This window comes from Epargyreus clarus, unplaced genomic scaffold (genome assembly GCF_041222505.1).
Source record: "Epargyreus clarus isolate Ecla_fem2 unplaced genomic scaffold, WU_Ecla_fem_2.2 ptg000016l, whole genome shotgun sequence".
NCBI lineage: Eukaryota > Metazoa > Arthropoda > Insecta > Lepidoptera > Hesperiidae > Epargyreus > Epargyreus clarus.
Genome location: NW_027332224.1, coordinates 1696086 through 1716595, shown reverse-complemented (window position 1 = coordinate 1716595; position 20510 = coordinate 1696086).

The window sequence follows — 20510 nt, the reverse complement described above, 5'->3', positions numbered from 1 at the left end:
AACACTAGTCTATATATATGCTTAACGTAATAAATATATAAAAAGTATATAAAACAATTATCGTAAATATTATATTAGGTATAGGGATGTTATGGATTTCAAATACGGTCCTACATATAGACATTAATTTATCTAAATATATATATCTCAAAGGTGACTGACTGACATAGTGATCTATCGACGCACAGCCCAAACCACTGGACGGATCGGGCTGAAATTTGGCATGCAGGTAGATGTTATGACGTAGGCATCCGCTAAGAAAGGATTTTGATCAATTCTACCCCCAAGCGGATAAAATAGGGGATGAAAGTATTACTTCGTAACGCGAGCGAAGCCGCGGGCAAAAGGTCGTTAAGTATAAAATTATTATAAAAAGAAAAACCAGATTGCTTAAAAATATAGTCTATGTCACTCCCACAATTTAGTCGAATCCAACGACACCTCATATGTTAAACCGTCAAGCCGTTTGTGCTGCAGCGTGACAAAGAATTACACATACATATCGATACCATGATTCGCAAATCAACCAATTCCACTTTTTGTCAAAATGTTTTTTTTATTTATTTTCATAATAAATGGCGTTGAACGAAGTCACAATAAATAAAAAAATCATTTTGATAAAAAGTGGAGTTGGCTGATTTGCGAATTATGGTGTCAATATGATGCATACGCTTGGAAAACTTTACCCTCCGCTGTCGGGTAAAAATATCGGTGTCTGATACAGTTACGGATATTGGATTATTTAGGATTATCCGATAATTTAAGATATTTAAATTTCGTTTATGGATTGAAGGAATTTAAAAATTTAAGAAAATAAAAATTTAATTCGATTATAGGTACTATTTCCATTTCTTTATTTTCTCGGTGACAGTTCTTTCTAGTGTTGTGACCAAATAAGCAATGATATCGATCGCATATATTTATTTTATGTATTTTGAACAAAGACAAATAGAACAAAGCTTACGCTGTAAGAAAATTAGGACAATTTACTGACTAAAACCTACTTATTTAACAACAGCTTCGAAAATTTTAAAGAAGTAGGCATTATCAATCAAAAATGTATACGTGTAACATCTTGTAATGATATATAATATTATAAGTGTATGTAATATAATATTATAGTTTTTTTTTTATAATATAGGAGTAGCAGACGAGTCCACCTGATGGTAAGTGGCTCCTGCCGCCTATGGACATCTGTAATCAACCCCAGATAGGATTAGATATTCCTACCTGCGGTCGGCCACAGATGCGCCGCTACACCTGAGGACTAAGCTGGAACGCCTCGGAAAAGTCTGTCTCCCTTACCACACCCTTCAAACCGGAACACAGCAGCGTCTAACACTGCTGTTATTAGGCAGAAATAGGTGTGGCGGTGGTGCCGCCGGAGTCGAACCACGAAGGGTTCTACCACCTTAATAAGTATTACAAAAGTATCCGGCAGTAGTTTAGTTTCTTACATTTTGTAAAAAAAAACGGGTCTGTTATTGTGTTACGTTTATCGTTCTAGCTCCTATAGTAATCATTATGTGTAGCACATCACTACCTGTCCATGAAGTACACTATTATCTGTGTGACATTTTAACGTAAACAACACAAAATTATATGGGCGTCGATCTGTCATCGAGAAAATAAGAATGGAAATTAACAGCGGCGGCTTGGTAGAGTGGAATGTTTTCATAATAGTGTGTCATTTAGACTCGAAATTATTCTAAAGTTTTATACCGGATTCGGTTTTGGTTTCGGATATATTTTTATTTTCGGATATTCGATAGTTTCGGTTATTACGGAGTTCCATAACATCCCTTATTAGGTTTAGGAAAGTAAGTACTTAGCTTATTTACGAAGTAGATATTTTTTACAAATGTATGCAGTGTAGTATGTCAGCTAATTCATTTCATTCTTGTGACGGTTAGGGTGGTATTACACTCGTCAAATATATTTGTCCAATGTACCGTTTATCAAAAAATTGAATGACTTTATCCAAATTACTAGTAACACCGATATTTGATCAAATATTTTTCCAGCTAGAAACAAATGACAGCTAAAGACAGTCGCTCCACGTTCTTTCATTTTCTCAACTACGCAAATTATAAAGAAATATTGGACAAAGATATTAAGAGGAGTGGAATGGACATCTGTCAAAGTTTGATCAAATGTTGGACATTTAAATTGGAGAAAGATATTTGATGAGTGGAGTACCACCCTTAAGCGTAATAAAAATTCATTTATGTTTTTCCCAATGAAACTTGAGATCTTAATTCTCGCAGATAGATATGCCTAATCCAGACTGGAACCTGGAATTATCCATACTGATTCATTGTTATTGTTTGTAACAACAACTTATTTACGAAATAAATGGATGTTATGTTTAATTGACAAGTTGTGTTTTATTTATTTTCGTCATGTCAGGAATATAGTTTAAATTCTGTACTGAACATTAAATGAAATTAAAATATTAAATTTATCATGAGCGTCAAAAAACTTCAACAAAAATTAGTCAATATTGCGATAAAGTTACATTTTGTTGCCACAAGATGGCGCTACAAAATGGTACATCTAACGCCATCTATATTTTAGTACTCGCATAAGAAACAAGTAACGCCATCTATTATCACTTCCAAACATTTTATTTTCAGCTACTCACCAATAGATGGCGCCACTATACCTACACATTGCTACTCGTCAACAGATGGCGCTAGCGGTTAACAGCGCTAATTGCTACGCAATTTACATCTTGTTAATTAGCGATAGATTGTGGTAAACGGGACGTACTTAATTTCTGGTTCATTAGGGTAATTGATTCATGTTCGATCAGTTCATTGGCTAAGATATGTGGGTTGTTTTTCGCGTTTCCAAGCCCGTTGGGGACTTTATAACGTGTTTTAATGGCTACTGCAGATAGAATGACAAATACGTGTCGGTTAGCACTAAAAGGAACGCTTTTTCATGTTTCAAGCGATAAATAGGCACTTATTGATTTTATCTTTTCAATTTAATGTGCTAATAATGGATGCCTTCGGCAGAATAACATTTCATTTCTGCAGTTCGTAGTAGATCTTCATAGTAGTTCAAAAACCTAGTGCATAAAATCGATCGATACAGTACAAGTGTGTTACAGAAAAAATAATTATAGTCGTATGTTATTCTTAAAATGTAGGTCCTAATAATATTGGATCCTTAATAAAATGTAGGCACCTTTAGGTAGGTACCTATGTAGTACTTGTGTTTAGTTTACCCGGCTCTGTGTGCAACTAAAACAGTCTTATAATTTTGTACCCGCGTTGATTTCTTGTCCGAAATCACCCATTACCACACATACCTACTTGTCTTCTTTTTTATGTCCCACTGCTGGGCACGCGCCTTCATTCCTTTTTTACATTTAATTTTTAGGAAGATTTACACAGGTACCTTTTTAACGGGGTTTCCGCCCTATAAGAATACCACGGTGCCTTGGGAGAAACACCGGGTATTTTTACTGTACTACGTTGAAGACCCCGGGATCTTCAATTAAACGCAATCGTAGTCCTCTCGGCATTTCACTGTCGAACTGTACCTGGGAGAGTATTAAACTCACCCCATTTCTTCGGATGTTTACGACGGTATACTACTACTCATATATTCGTCCTACCCTTTTTTTTGTTTACGAGGAGGAAACCCTCAAAAGGTACCCGGTGCTGTGGGAGCAACGCAGGGTTATGTGGGATTCTTACCGCACTAAAACCCCCCCGGTAGCCGTCCTCGGCGCTGCGTAGAGGGCTCCGGGATCTCCAAAGGAACGCATCCGGAGTCCCTTTAGCGCGTTGCCCCGTCGGGCTCCACCCAGGAGAGTTCGTATCACCACACCGTCTGGTGTATACGACGGTATACGACCACACATACCGACGCCCTTCCCGGGGTCGCTTAACGGGTGGTTCGAGCTTCCACTCTTGCCGCCCGCAACCCCGGAAGCCCCTTTTAGTCGCCTCTTACGACAGGCAGGGGATACCGTAGCCCTATTCTGGTCCCGTAACTACAGGGACAATATTCGTCCTACCCACGATCACTGGCTGATTCGTTCAAGCTCCTAATCTTGCAACCCAGAAGCCCCATTTTATTCGCCTTACGCCAGACGTCTAAGATTTAGACACCCATTACCTTGCAGCTGTAAATTACGCTGCCAATTCCCATTAAACCACTTTAGTAGCCTTAAAACCGTGCAGACAAACCTTCAATATTCTTTATTTATATCCTTACAATGTACTCGTATTTCAAAGAATTGAAGTCATATCATTACGGGCAAACATGATATTTATTTTGCGGTTTCATCGACGCAGTGTTTTGGCATTTAAACAGGAAGTGGGAAAAGACTTTTTTTCTCGTTAAAGTGTGTATTTTGTTTGCGCTTCTGGTAACCGATGCTCGATTTTGATTAAGTTGAACATTAACCTCAGGGGTGCTGTGGTGGCGAGCTCAATTACACCATGCGTTCTTACTTAGTTGTAGTTTTTCTGTGGTTCATTTGTAGGATTTTTGTGTTATTTTTGTCGTTTGTGTGTCGCTTGTAGTTTGTGTTTTTGTCATTTAAAATCTCAGGATTTTATATTGCAGGTTGATGTAAAAATAGTAAATTTTAAAGATATTAATAATTAATTGTTTATGTACCTATGTAATTGAAATAAAAGTCGAATTGTCCATCTGATGGACACTACCGTCTATGGACATCTGTAATCAACCTAAGATTCGATTAGATTCCTAACTAAGATCGGCCACAGCCGCGCCGCTACAACATTTGTAATCAATCGTAGATAAAATTAGATTCCTACCCAACGATGTTGATCAGCCACAAATGCGCCGCTGCCCCTGAGGACTAAGCTGGTATGCCTCGGAAACTTATTTCCCTTACCACACCCTTCAAACCCGAACACAGCAGCGCTTAACACTGCTGTTGTAACAGAAATAGGTGTGGCGATGGTGCCGCCGTCGAATCACAGAGACATAGCACTTTCACACTGTTACCCTGTTAAGTTACACAATTAGAAAATCACCGAACTTTAAAATTTCACACACCAAATCCCTTTTGTGTAAGCCTTACACAACCTACGCCAAATTTTACAAAGACGCACAATTACTAAATGTTTTGACATGTCGGTCGGGGCGATAGCTTCAAATTTATTACACCGCGGCAACTTTGACACTTTTTGCCGGGTTTTTTTCATCTACAGCCTTTTTCTGTTTACCTGATCGTAAATAACAATATATCATGGGATAAGCATGGGTGGTCAATACTCCTGGACCATTGTGTGGTAATTCTGATTCGGTTATAAAGAGATTATTGTTATTAGGTGTGTGTATTGCAACGGAAAATTGAGGCTTAGATTACCTAGGCGGGGCGTTTGTTGTTTAATTCAATTTTTGTAATCTACATATCTACATTCGATGAATGGTTAATAGAATGTTTGTTAATGTTTAAAATACTGTTTCGAAATGCGTTTAATTATTTTTTGGATTTTTTGTCACTTCGTTATAACGAAACACCTTGCGAAGTGGATATGTTGACATCCAAAAATAGTTCTGTAATCTACTTTGAATAACATATTTTTGATCTGATTTAATAAGCGAGACTTGTACGTGCTGTGACACCCATACTACAATACCGTCGTCTTCTGCTCTATTACAACAGTATTGAGATGACATATATTCTGCTTTAGAAGTAAAATTTGAAGAGAAAGGTTTAAGACATTTAGGTATACGGTATCAACTAAGTGCATACAAATATCGAATTAAAAGTTTATTAGGTAGCGAAATATTTAATACACTTGTACGAGACATAGACTCAGTTCTTACAGATAGCAAAGACCCTAATGTAATCGAATTAAAGAACCCTCTGTGGTTCGACTCCGGCGGCACCGCCACACCTATTTCTGTTATAACAGCAGTGTTAAGCGCTGCTGTGTTCTGGTTTGAAGCAAGGTAAGGGAGACATACTTTTCCGAGGCGTTCCAGGGGTAGCGGCATATGTGTCCAACCGGAGTCGAACTACAAAGGGTTCTACCACCTTCATGGTTAAGAGTTCTCAAAGATCTCTACCAATCCGCACTTGGCCAGGAGGACTAAGCCCTTCTCACTTTGAGACCCGTGCTCAGCAGTGGGCCAGTAATACTTAAATAATAATATTTAATCCACAAATATTTTTCATCATCATCAACCCATTACTGTCCCACTGCTGGGCACGGGTCTCCTCTCAGAATGAGAAGGATTAGGCCATAGTCCACCGCGCTGGACAAGTGCGTATTGGTAGACTTCACATACCTTTGAGATTTTTTTTTATAAATTTCTCAGGTATTCAGGTTTCCTCACGATGTTTTCCTTCACCGTTTGAGCCAGATGATTAATTTCTAATACGCACATAAATTTGAAAATCAGAGGTGCGTGCCTGGGATTTGAATCTCGGAGCTATCGATCGAGAGGCCGCGTTTATTAACCACTAGGCTATCACTGCTGATGGTGATGTAAAAATATCACACAAATATTTTTACATCACCAAATAAACATCTGCCAAACAATAATTATTTCTATAACGGCGAAAATAAACATAAATATGAATCTGGCAACATTCCCGTAATTAAAAAAGAACAGATAATATAGAGTCATCTGCAGACCATAGATTATATGAAGTCATCCCGCGGCGAACATTAACCGACGCCATTATTAAAAAACAATTCAAAATGGCGGACAAATCTGACATTAGGGTGTGTGCTTATTTTGCGTTTTGGTGGATTAATAAATTAATATTTTTGATGTGAAACATCTATAGCCGCACGTAAAACCGATTTCTGGCGTGGCGACGCATGCAGTGGCGACGCGTCGCCATGCGCAATCGAATTCAATAAATAGTCATCGTTATCTGGAAAAAAATCGTAATATTTTATTTTATCATTATGACATATTTAGTTCCTATCACAATATGTTCTTTTCTGCATATTACTTTTACAAAATAATGTCGATGTTTCACATCTGCCAGGCGTCCCGTGACGGCTCACATTTTTTTTTGTTATATTTTTACGTTGACATTATGCTGATTATATTAAAATATGAAGATAATTAATAATAATGCAGTTTTAATATAATCGAGGAGTCCGAGGTTCGAATCTCAGGCGGGCAACTCTAATTTTTCAATGATATATGCGTATCCCCGTCTAGACAGATATCTAGATAAAGTATCTATTTAGATATTTCTGGGTCTGGGTGTTTGTGTATTCGTTATTGTGTGTGCGCCATGGACATGACAGGGAATTGTAGTGTGAAGGTCAGCGTGTAGAAAGTGTTATGTATTTATTTCTTAACAAAACGAAAACGAATTTAATATGATATGTGTATTCAACTCAGTAGAGGTCGCGTTCCGATCCGGTAGTAGACTAGTAGTTTAAGAAAAATATTGTAACTGACAATTTGTAAGTGCCGCCGTTGGCCTATACAAAATAAATATTTCAATTCATTTCATTTTATTTCAACAAGTACAATTAGAGACCTTCCTGAGGTCGGCTACGGGTGCGTTGCTACCCCTAAAAACCAAGTTGAAGCCTCGTTCCACCGCCCATGGTCATTTATATTTAACCAGATATCAAATCAAATAAAAAAAAACATTTTTTAATTCAAAATAGGTTCTTGAGAGAGCACTTTTTGAATGTCAATACAACTACCACCACTTCACAAGGTGTTTCGTTATGGAGAAGAAGATAGAAAGATATATAGATAGATAGATAGATAAATAATATATAATATAATAATAATAAATAATAATAATATTTTCAATAGATAAATAGATAGATAGATATTATTAGAGGTTAGAGTCCTACCTGAGGTCGGCTACAGATGTGTTGTTACCTTTAAATGTTTAGGTCAAAACTGAAACATAACAAACTTAGTTTTAGTTAGATTATTAATTACAATAAATAAAATATCGAAATAGCTTGAAAACATATAATTTCGATATTTTATTGAATATACAACAATAACTTTCTAAAAATACTACCGGTCATTTTAAAAAGGATTTACGTTCTGCCAAAAACCGCAAAGTATGGACTTTGCTTAAAGGAAGTTATAATAACAATATTTAGTTGTGTCCGTCCGTCTGTCCATCTGTTGACCACTAACAAGATGTTGTTCGACTTTCACCAATTAATATAAAACTAGGTACATATTCCCGACTTTGCGTGGACTTTTAAGTTATTGAGGTTGCTGACCAGTTGAAGTCAATTTTATAAAAAAATCTAGAATTACTTGGTTGTTTTATGAGATTTAAGCATTTATTGCCAACAAATTAGATCGTCCATTCAGCGAGGTAATGCTGCTAGTATCCTGGGTACACTCTCGGGGCAGCGATGCGGCTCAGTTATTTTATTTATAAAATTTAGTGTAAATTTTAGTAGTTTTAATTTAAATATTGTTTGTTTTTAAAAATTGTATTGTAATTATATGTTTTTCGAATATACTATCTGATGGTAAGTGGTCAAAGTGGTAGAATTATTTATGGTTCGACTCCGGCGGCACCATCGCCACACCCATTTCTGCCTAATAACAGTGTTAAACGTTGCTGTCTTCTGGTTTGAATAGTGTGGTAAGTGAGACAAATTTATCCGAGCTATTCCAGCTTAGACTTTAGGGATAGCGGCGCATTTGTGGGTGATCACAGGTAGGAATATTTAATCCTATCTGGGTTGATTACAGATGTCCATGGGCGGCAGTATGCATGATCATCTGTTACCCTTATAATTATCCGAAGATTTAATTCTCCGAAGAACGGGGTATCTGTCACTGACCTTAGGTTACATGCCCTTCTGACTGATGAGTAGAGACATGAACTTGTAAATATAGCCCTTTCTTCGAGAGCATTTACTACTTCAAATTTTAATAAAACCACAATACAAACAGTAGGTAGTTTTCAATTGATTTCTTATTTCTCTGCGGGGTCAGTATTATTTTCTACATCGGGTTTTCGATCGACCGCGATTTGATTTTTTTTATAATATAGGAGTAGCACACGAGCATGCAGTCCATCTGATGGTAAGTGGCTACTGCCGCCCATGGACATCTGTAATCAACCCAGATAGGATTAGATATTCCTACCTAAAGTCGGCCACAGATGCGCCGCTACCCCTGAGGACTAAGCTGGAACGCGTCGGAAAAGTCTGTCTCCCTTACCACACCCTTCAAACCGGAACACAGCAGCGCCTAACACTGCTGTTATTAGGTAGAAATAGGTGTGGCGGTGGTGCCGCCGGAGTCGAACCACAACGGATTCTACCACCTTCAATACCATATAGTATTACGACTCAAATCTTCCTAAGTCTATGTAAATTCACTTGTCATTTCGCATATCACGGGACATACAAGAGTAAAAGCAAATTCTGAATTCCTGCTCGATTCACTCGTAAACAAAGTTACGACTAAGTGGCTACTTCTGTACAATATAAAGCCCTTTATTATTCAAGATACAAACATAATTAAGTAAAACCGCAGCGAAAAACTAGTTGTTAAGAACAAATTGGCGAGGATCGCGCCATTTGCCGTAATTTCAATAAAAGGTACCCAACACCGCAATATTTATTACAATAAATATGATCGTCTGCGGTCGCACGACCCGTTTGTTCTACGAGAACGAGATATATATAAAATTTATGTATGTATGTATGTATGTATGAATGTATGTATGTATGTATGTATGTATGTATGTATGTATGAATGTATGTATGTATGTGTGTGTGTGTGTGTATGTATGTATGAAAGGGATAAGGGTGTAGGTATAATGAAAAAGCATTGCTTATGGAATAATTTCTGTTAATAGAAAATCAAAAAGTAAAATATGAAAAGATGGTACTTATTTAAAAAAGTTATTTTAACGTTTTTGAATATTATGATAAACATATTAAATTTGTTTAATATTTTAATACTTGTAGGTAGGTAAATTCAAAAAGCAGTGGTAATGAAAAATAGTAAAAAAAAAATAAAAAAGTGGTTCATGAAAAAGATGGTATGTAAAAAAGTTATTTTAGCGTTTTGTAAAAGTGATGATAAATATGTTACATTTATTTAATATTTTTAATACTTGCCGTTTCATTTAAATCATATATTTTTTTAATTTGAAAATATGATTTTAATTGAGAAGCGTAAATGTTCATACGATTAAATGTAGCTTATATCACTTTTGAACTCTATATTTTAGCAAAAATTTTAGCTAAGTAAATAGGTAAACATAACTCCTACTTAAATATTTTAAAATGTATATTACATTTAGTTATATTTTAAATAATCATAAAGAAATAAAATAAATGACACACAATATAAAAAATATTAAGAAATTGACACATTTTTATAGATTTTTAGATAATTATCCTCCCACAAAGTTTAGATAATTATCCTTTCCTATTAGTTGGTCACCCTACCAACCTTGATATTTCCTAAAAATGAGCGTCCAGAGATAATAATTATTTTACGGTTCCCGCGTAAATTATATATTTTGTATCTGTGACCGACCAGAACACATTGGGCCGTCAGTTAACTAAACCAATTCTTTAAATTAGACCAATTTAGAGTGGATTTCATTATTAATATTGTGGATGGGATCCATTTTGGTTGGAGCGAGAGGGGAATAGTTATTAATGAGTGTTAGAAAGAGATGGAGCGTGGGCGGTGTTGTTTGATTGTTTTTTTGTTAATTATCTTTCGGGTTCGGATTGTTTATTGTGAGATAAAGGTGGTATATGTATTAAGGAGCGATAATTTAGTTCTCCATAGTTATCTATCTATATATAAAGTTGTTTGTTTGTATTTGTGTGACGTAAAATGTACAGGAATAATAAAATTATGATACTTATTAGTTTTAGTCATAGATTAGTAAAAAGTACTCACTCCTAACAAGAAAATGTACCAAGTTTTGAGAATTGAAATAGTTGCGTAAAAAAGTTTTGCCACGTCTCCGTGCTAAAATGTCCCTAAAATATTTGAAATAAATATTTTTTAGTATGTAAATTACGCAGTATTAGTTATTTATTCGTAAATTTTCTCTAAAAATGTTTTTATTTGTCAAGAATTCAAAAAAATAACTTACTAATAAGCTGTTTGTGGCTTCATTCAATTTCAAGGCGGCGAAGTATCTTTACTAATCTATGGTTTTAGTGTTTAAAAGTTTTAATTCTTAAAATGGGTATTATTTTAAAATGGGCATTATCAGGGGGGCTACTACCATCTCTTAAAGCAATATTATTTTAATCATACTTTTACTTTTTTGCAGGAAATTAAACTTTGTAAGCAAAATATGACAATTTCAGTTGGTTTTATACAATGGATAAGCGAAAAATTAATAAGGGTTTAAGTTTGTTCAACTGTGCATGAAGGAACATTTTACTGTTTTAAGGAGGAAATAAAACTTTTCTGAACTATGATGGTTTTTAAAAGATGGTGGTAGGCCCCCAGGTTAAGAAAATGCCCGGGAGTCGAACGAGTCAATTTTGAAAAAAAAAAAATAAGTATCTGTATTTTTGCGCAATTGAATATATGTCGCTTATCATAAGCCTAAGGTGCCTACTTATTATAATACTAGCTGACCCGGCAAACTTTGTACCACCTCAAAATCTATTTATCAAATATATTTCATATAAAATATAGTCTATGTTACTCGTGGATAATGTAGCTTTCGAATGGTGAAAGAATGTTTAAAATCGGTCCAGTAGTTTTTGAGCCTATTCATTACAACCAAACAAACAAAGTTTTCCTCTTTATAATATTAGTATAGATTAAATTCTGGTAATTAGTAATAAATTGGAAAAGGCTCATTTTTAAGAAAATACATTTTTCTTTTATTCATTCATATAGTTTTAATTAAATATGAATTATTCGATGTTATTTATATTTATTAGTTTGATTAAAGAAGGTGCTAGAAACGGTATGGTTAGACCGGGGAGGTACCACCATCACATCTATTTCTGTTATAACAGCAGTGTTAAGCGCTGTTGTGTTCTGGTTTGAAGTGTGGTAAGGGAGACATACTTTTCCGAGGCGTTCCAGCTTAGTCCTCAGGGGTAGCGGCGCATCTGTGGCCGACCTCAGGTAGGTATATCTAATCCTATCTGGGGTTGATTACAGATCTCCATGGGCGGCAGTAGCCACTTACCATCAGGTGGACTGCCCGCTTGCGTCTTATATAAGATAAGGTTAGTTATTATATAATAGTCTCTTTCTAAATAAAACAGGAAATAAAATTAAAAAAAGATCTTCGGCAACTATGTGTAATGTTTTTATTTCAAGTTGAAATGATTTATTAGGGTTCCTTATAATTATTTATAAAGACAAACTCTTACGGTTAATCGACGGGGATACTAAGAAATCAGAAATAAGAAATTAGAATCAGTTATTTTTTTACTACTACAGCCGAATCACCGTATTACCATCTAATTTCAAAATGAAAATGATAATAAAACTTTAATTGAAAATTTTCTTGAATGACATAAAAGTTGCGCGCACAGACATACTCGTAACAGAGGATGTCGTTTGTAGCAAGATCTGGAGGCACGGCAGTGCCTCCGCCAAGTCGAGCCAAAAGAAGCGGCACGGCCGTACCATACTTTTCCCGAAGCGATTCGGCCCATTTTTGACCTTTTGGTTTTTCTATAATAGAGTGGCGCTGTCTTACGTCTTTTATTAGTCTATCGAATATTTGGTCTACCAAAAAAATGCCTATTTCTGAATGCTTAATTTTTTGACCATTGGTAGTGAAACTATTAGATAGATTAGGATTTTCTCAAAGTGATGTCTAGTACCTATCCGTCCTTGAGCATATTGATAGGGCCTAAAACCTTCTCACTCTGAGGGAGACCTATGCCCAGCAGTGGGCCAGTTATCTTATTTTCTTTAATAATATAGGAGTAGCAGATGAGCATGCAGTCCACCGTTAGTAAGTGACTACTGCCGTCCATGAACATCTGTAATCAACCCCAGATAAGATTAGATGTTTCTACCTGAGGTCAACCACAGATGTGCCGCTAACCCTGAGGACTAAGCTGGAACGCCTCGGAAAAGTATGTCTCCCTTACCACACCCTTCAAACCAGAAAACAGCAGCGCTTAAAACTACTATTATCAGGCAGAATTAGGTGTGGCGATGTTGCCGCCGGAGTCGAACCACAAACAGTTCTACCATCAAATATAATATCCTACGGAACCCGACTTACTGAACAAGCAGTGATCAACAAATCGTGGGACCCACATAAAAACCATGGTACTAAACCCTAATAAGACTCGAAATTGAAATCTTTTTTGTCTCTGTTTATTTTCGTGCGTTTTTTCTTTCTCAATCTATTTCCATGAGAAAGTTACAATGTTTCTATTGCTGCCTAACGAGGCACGCTGCTTTGCTTGTTTAGTTAAGGCTTTGAAAGTAAGGTTGTGATTTTTCAAAAAATATTTTTCAGAATAAATGTATGAAAAATCTCCAACTTACATATAAGTTTTTTTTTATAATGTAAGAGTAGCAGGAATAATAGGCAAGCAAACTGAAGGTGGTAGGATCTGTAGTTCGACTCCGGCGGCACCACCGTCACATCTATTTCTGTTATAACAGCAGTGTTAAGCGCTGCTGTGTTCTGGTTTGAAGGGTGTGGTAAGGTGGACTTAGGTATGAGGCTGCAACTTAGTCTTCAAGGGCAGGAACTGTTACTGACCTATGAAAGGACTCCTATTTTCTAGCGATGATGAGGTATAGTCCGCGCCATAGCAAATTGTATGACTTCACCTGCTCGCAACAACTTCAGAGCGGACTAGCAGTTTGGCGCGGACTATACATACATTCGTGTTTAACGCCATCTATCGTCACTAACACATACAATATGATAACCAAAACTAGTAAAATGTATTCCGTGTTGCAACTAAAAAAGTAATTTAAATAAATCACAAAATAAAATAAAGTTTCGTAAACGGACTTCCACGAATCGTGTTTTTGTTTTGATCCGAACATGTTAATAGAGTTATGTTATCTGTATTCTGTATTGACATAAATACATTATTCAAAATTTCATTACCTGTCGTTACATTTTGTTTGTTTTAATAATTTTACTTTAGTTATAATAGGAATATTTTGGAAGCTTTTCAGGGTTCCGTACTCAAAGGGTAAAAAGGGAACCCTATTACTGAGACTTCGCTGTCTGTCCGTCTGTCACAGGACTCTATCTCTGGAACCGTAATAGATAGACACTTGGAGTTTTACTGAGGATGCATAATGGTATTAAAAATTATAATTAAAACTATTTCCATTTATTCATAGGTAAACCGAAGAATAAATTAGGTAATTGCGTCGCTTACTGCAAGTAGAAATTAATAACTTGCTTAAACGGTGAAGGAAAACATCATGAGGAAACCTGCATACCTGAGAGATATAAAAAAAGTTCTTAAAGGTACGTGAAGTCTACCAATACGCACTTGTCCAGCGCGGTGGACTATGGCCTAATCCTTCTCATTCTGAGAGGAGACCCGTGCCCAGCAGTGGGACAGTAGCTTGATGGGTCGACAATTGTAAGTAGGTATAGTCCGCGCCAAACTGCTAGTCCCCTCTGAATATAGAAATGAGTTGCGTCGCACTAACAAATTGTATGAGTAAACCTGCTCGCAACAACTTCAGAGCGGACTAGAAGTTTGGCGCGGACTATAAGTGCTTACTGTTTGAGAACCTTTTTTAATCACAACATAAAGATTCGCTTATTTTTCAAAGCCAACCAAACAAACCTTACCTGTTAGAACCATAAAAAGTTTTAACAAAAAAATAATATAATCGTTGCCTTTTTAAGGGACCAATGAAAAATCGCGCCTGATACAAACGGTGCCTACCGAATTTTGGAAACGGAGACGCACAGAGAAATCTATAGAGATATGTAATAATAAAAAACTTTTTTAATAAAAAAAATAAAAATCATTTAAAAAACCTCGTACAGAGAGAACTATTCGTGTTTCCTTAAAATTTCATCATCATCATCATCAACCTATTACTGTCCCACTGCTGGGCACGGGTCTCCTCTCAGAATGAGAAGGATTAGGCCATAGTCCACCGCGCTGGCTAAGTGCGTATTGGTAGACTTCACATACCTTTGAGATTTTTTTTTATAAATCTCTCAGGTATGCAGGTTTCCTCACGATGTTTTCCTTCACCGTTTAGCAAGTGATAATTAAAATTCTAACTCTTTAAAATTATTATTCTTAAAATTCATTAAAAAAAAAGAATTATTTTATATTTAAAAAAGGCACCGCAAATGTTCATTACTAATGATTTACTTTTTATTTTAGTTAAATAAAAAATGCTTATATAATGAAATTGAAAATTTGTATTCTTAACTGGGATTAACTTTGTACAGATTTTGAGGTGGTATTGAAATATTTTTTCATGAAATTATGCAGCATTTAAATGGAAATAATCTTTTTATAATACCTCTTTTATATAAATTTACTTATATTACCAACAGACACTGCAGATATTTCTTTCAACATAATATAGAAAAAATAAAATAAATTAATGCGAAAATATCCAAAAAAATAAATCAGCTCCACACACGTCGCACCACTTCGTACAATATTGCCGCCGGAACGCTTTTGAAATAAGAACAAGAGCGTTCCAAATTCAAATCTCCCGCCGGTGTCCATTTCTCTCCACAGATTATAAGAAGGTACGTTTAATTTGCGATAAAGTTTACTAAAATTCTTTATTATCGAAGCCGAAGTGGTTCGACTCCGGCGGCACTACCGCCACACCTATTTCTGTTATAACAGCAGTGTAGCGCTGCTGTGTTCTGGTTTGATGTGAGGTAAGAGACATACTTTTCTGAGACGTGGACTATGTTCCAACGCCTCGGATATTCAGCGATAGTCACGCATCTGTCGCCGAACCACAGATATCTATTTCTATCTGGGATTGATTATAGATTACAGACGTCCATAGGCGGCAGACGACGACCTTCCATCAGATTGACTGCAAGTTTGTATGCTACTTTTAAAAGAATATTATCATGAAATTTTATATATTTTTTTTTTACAATATAAGAGTAGCAGACGAGCATGCAGTCCACCTGATGGTAAGTGGCTACTGCCGCCCATGGACATCTGTAATCAACCCCAGATAGGATTAGATATTCCTACCTGAGGTCGGCCACAGATGCGCCGCTACCCCTGAGGACTAAGCTGGAACGCCTCGGAAAAGTCTGTCTCCCTTCAAACCGGAACACAGCAGCGCTTAACACTGCTGTTATTAGGTAGAAATAGGTGTGGTGGTGGTGCCGCCGGAGTCGAACCACAAAGGGTTCTACCACCTACTAACATAAAAAAATCTTAAAATTTACCGTAGGAATTGATTTTTTTATTATTTTACTCTTCTATAGTTACTTTTTAATTTTTTATCTACTTGCTTACTCAATTTTCATTCAAAAAAATACTGCGGAAATAAGATTAATACCCATAATTAAAAATCAATCTATCCAATTGCACCTATCATAGATCGACATTTGATTATTTTTTCATACAAGACATCCATTTTGATTTTCGATAAGCAACATTTGGACAGATCGATATTTAATACCGGGCGTAAGTCATATCAATCTAAATACGTCATAATAAAATTATTACGTCATTCCTTACTCAAGTTTCGTTGAAAACGCATCAAAATAATTCGAAAATCGCGGCAAACTCTGCGTAATTTTTGAACCAACACCCATTCAACTTTCAAAGGGCCGATTTGGTGACAAAAGGTTTTTTGTGAGTGTGACTTACAGGTACGTATAGTGGAAAGATGTAAAGAAGATTACAGTTATATCGTTGACTTTTGCATAAATATATTTTTTTAATAAAAAGCAGTGATAGCCTAGTGGTTAAGAAACTCGGCCTCTTGATGGTCCGAGGTTCAAAGCCCAGGCACGCACCTCTAACTTTTCAAGTTATGTGTTAGAAATTAATAAATTATCACTTGCTTAAACGGTGAAGGAAAACATCGTGAGGAAACCTGAGAAATCTTAAAAAAGAGTTTTCAAAGGTATGTGAAGTCTACCAATACGCACTTGTCCAGCGCGGTGGGCTATGGCCTAATCCTTCTCATTCTGAGAGGAGACCCGTGCCTAGAAGTGGGACAGTAATGAGTTGATAATGATCATAATATTGTTACGTAAAGTTTTGTTCAGTAGTAGACAGTAGAAAGGTTCATCTGTTTTGTCACCTTTAAAATAAAAATACTTTAATATCGCCTTTTCGAAAATTATACAGACATGTCTCGATTTACAATTCGGCGCTTAAAATATATTTGAAACAGGATCCCCATATCTATGATGTCGTTAAAAATCAACACCATACAATAAGGGTATTTACAGACTAGCGTTTTATTAATATTTATTACGCGTTCAAACGCATTTTAGCCGCTGATAGTAATCGCGTGATATGCAGTCTAATTTTCTCTTCTATTCAATCCAATTCAATTTAATTAAATAAATTACAACTCATATGTATTTTCAAGCTGTAGTTATACAAGGCGGAGAAGTATTGAGGTCAATCTCAGATGGAGCTTTAATCTAATCTTGAATGAAGTAAATTAATTAAAAATTGATTTAAGAAAGTAGAAGGACAGTTCATACTTTTTATGTTTTATGTTTCTATATAATCTAAGATTTATGTCATAATCGACTCATTACTATCCCACTGCTGGGCTCGTGTCTCCAGTCAACAGGTACATAACGTCTAACAAATTAATTCAAAGGGCGTCTGACCTGGTGTGAGCATCGAACCTAAGACTCCCTTATTCATATCGAGTTTCAACTCAGCTATCAGTCTCTGCCGATTTATTGACTAATCGAATAATCACTTCGCCTTCAAACGCCACATGACAAACAGGCCTTAAACAAAAAACGTCAATTGTCTCATCTAGATCAGTATCTATGGGTCTAATGGCCCATTGTTCCCCAGGAATGTCCAACGTTTCTTTAATTGCACCAATTTTTACAAATGTCAAACTACTTTTAACTAACACGGCTGTTTGATTTTTGTCATTTGCCTTTTCGATAACAGAATAATGAAGCTTAAAAATTGTCTATGGTGTCGCGATTAGCTACTTGTTATCTATAGAAATAAATCAAATTAGATTGTATCTGTGTCTGTATTTAAAAAGTAACTTCCATTTTTAAATTCTATTTTGAATTTTAATTGTCAAAAACAGAAGTATACCTATTATGTACAAAAGTTCTTATATAATAATAGATTATTAAAAAAAATCTCGTTTATATTAATTATTTTTGAAAAGGTTGAAGTGATTTTGAACACTTTTTCATTTGCAAACCATAGATTAGTAAAGATACGTCGCCGCCTTGAAATTGAATGAAGCCACAAACGGCTTATTTTAGTAAGTTCTTTTTTTGAATTCTTGACAAATAAAAACATTTTTAGAGAAAATTTACGAATAAATAACTGATACTGCGTAATTTACGTAATAAATAAATAATTATGTCAAATATTTTAGGGACATTTTAGCACGGAGACGTGGCAAAACTTTTTTACGCAACTATTTCAATTCTCAAAACTGGGTACATTTTCTTGTTAGGAGTGAGTAATCTTTACTAATCTACGTTGCAAACATATTATTTTACGAGGGAATTGAAAAAAATACTTGCAAAATAATTTTTCGCCAGCCGACTAACATTTTTACTTGTAGACAGATTTTTTAATGAAATGACACAAGTATTTTATACTATTAATGAAATATCTGGGATAATTTTTAATAATTCCATAATTGCAACAATAAAAACATTTTAGTAAATAAAAAACGAACCAAAACTGACATTCTACGCAACATTTTTTTCCCAACCATAGAGAATTTAAAAAGTCAACGCCAACTAGTTTGAATTTCGAACGGCGCGAGGACCGCACACGACGCCCGAATACGCGAGATTCGCGATCTGGCACGCTCGCTAGTGATGGGTATTATTGTACCATTGTACTATGTACCGGATTAAGGGACATTGTACTAATACTGTACTGGATTAAAATGCTTTATTGTTTGTTTTTGTTGTAACTTTGGAGTGCTTAGTGTAACAATTTGGAAATAATTTATTGCTCGTTTCCGCATTACTCAATTTTTTAAGTAATTCTTATATGAAATGAAATGAAATGAAATTTATTTATTGCAAGAATGTAGCGCACTTAGCTAAGCGAAATTTACTAAAAACAGATCCACGTGTTGAATGAAACGTATGTATCAGTTTTAGCAAGTTACGGAAGTGTAAAGCGTTGATTACGGAAGTTGACTTAAAAATAGTAACATTTAAACTTAAAATCACTTTGTTTAACGTGTGTTTTTGTAAATTATTATTTGTTAATGTATTGAAACTACCTTTAATATAAGATACCTTCTAGTGGATTTTATAGGGATCGACTAAGGAATAATGTTCAAGACGTGGCGTAGGAGTAGGGCATCCGGCGAAATTATTTATCTAATGCGGTTATTAACACACAGACAAGCCCAATAACTATGTGAAATCAAGTGGGATTTATCATAATTACCCATAGATTAGTAAAGATTACTCACTCCTAACATGAAAATGTACCCAGTTTTGAGAATTGAAATAGTTGCGTAAAAAAGTTTTGCCACGTCTCCGCGCTAAAATGTCCCTAAAATATTTGAAATAATTATTTATTTATTACTTAAATTACGCAGTATTAGTTATTTATTCGTAAATTTTCTCTAAATATGTTTTTATTTGTCAAGAATTCAAAAAAAGAACTTACTAAAATAAGCCGTTTGTGGCTTCACTCAATTTTAAGGCGGCGAAGTATCTTTACTAATCTATGTAATTACCATAAATATAATTGATCTAGGAAATGCAAATGTCCAGCTGTAGATTTGTTAGAGCCGACAGATAGATAAAAAATAATTAGATAATTTCTCATTAATAGTTTTTTTTCATTATTTTACTGATACACTCAAATTATTATAATTTAGGTCTCTGAGCATTGGTACAATAATGGGACATTGATAAATAAAAGTAATGATAATTATTTTAAGTAAATCTTCATACATTGCGCGAACGTCCCATCCCTAGTGAAAAATGCCTCTCCATTTGACTATTAACATATTTTCAGGGAGTTTTCGTCCTAAACTGCCTATTTTGAACCTAATTTTGACGCAAACCATATAATTTGCTACCTACATACCTAGGTATTATAAATATATTCAAATTCTACCTGTAGATGGGTATACATTTTTACACAGGCTTGTTGTCTTCATTGTTCACAAGTGCTTTTACAAAATACATAATTAAAATACAAAAATTTGCTTTTAGCCTTGTATGTCCAGTGATATGCGAGAATACAAGCGAAATTTCATAGACATAGGAAGATATGAGTCGTATTATAAGCAGTAATAGCCACGTACCTCTGATTTTTCATTGTAATGTGCGGATTAGAAATACATTATTGCTTAAACGGTGAAGGAAAACATCGTGAGGAAACCTGCACACCTGAGAA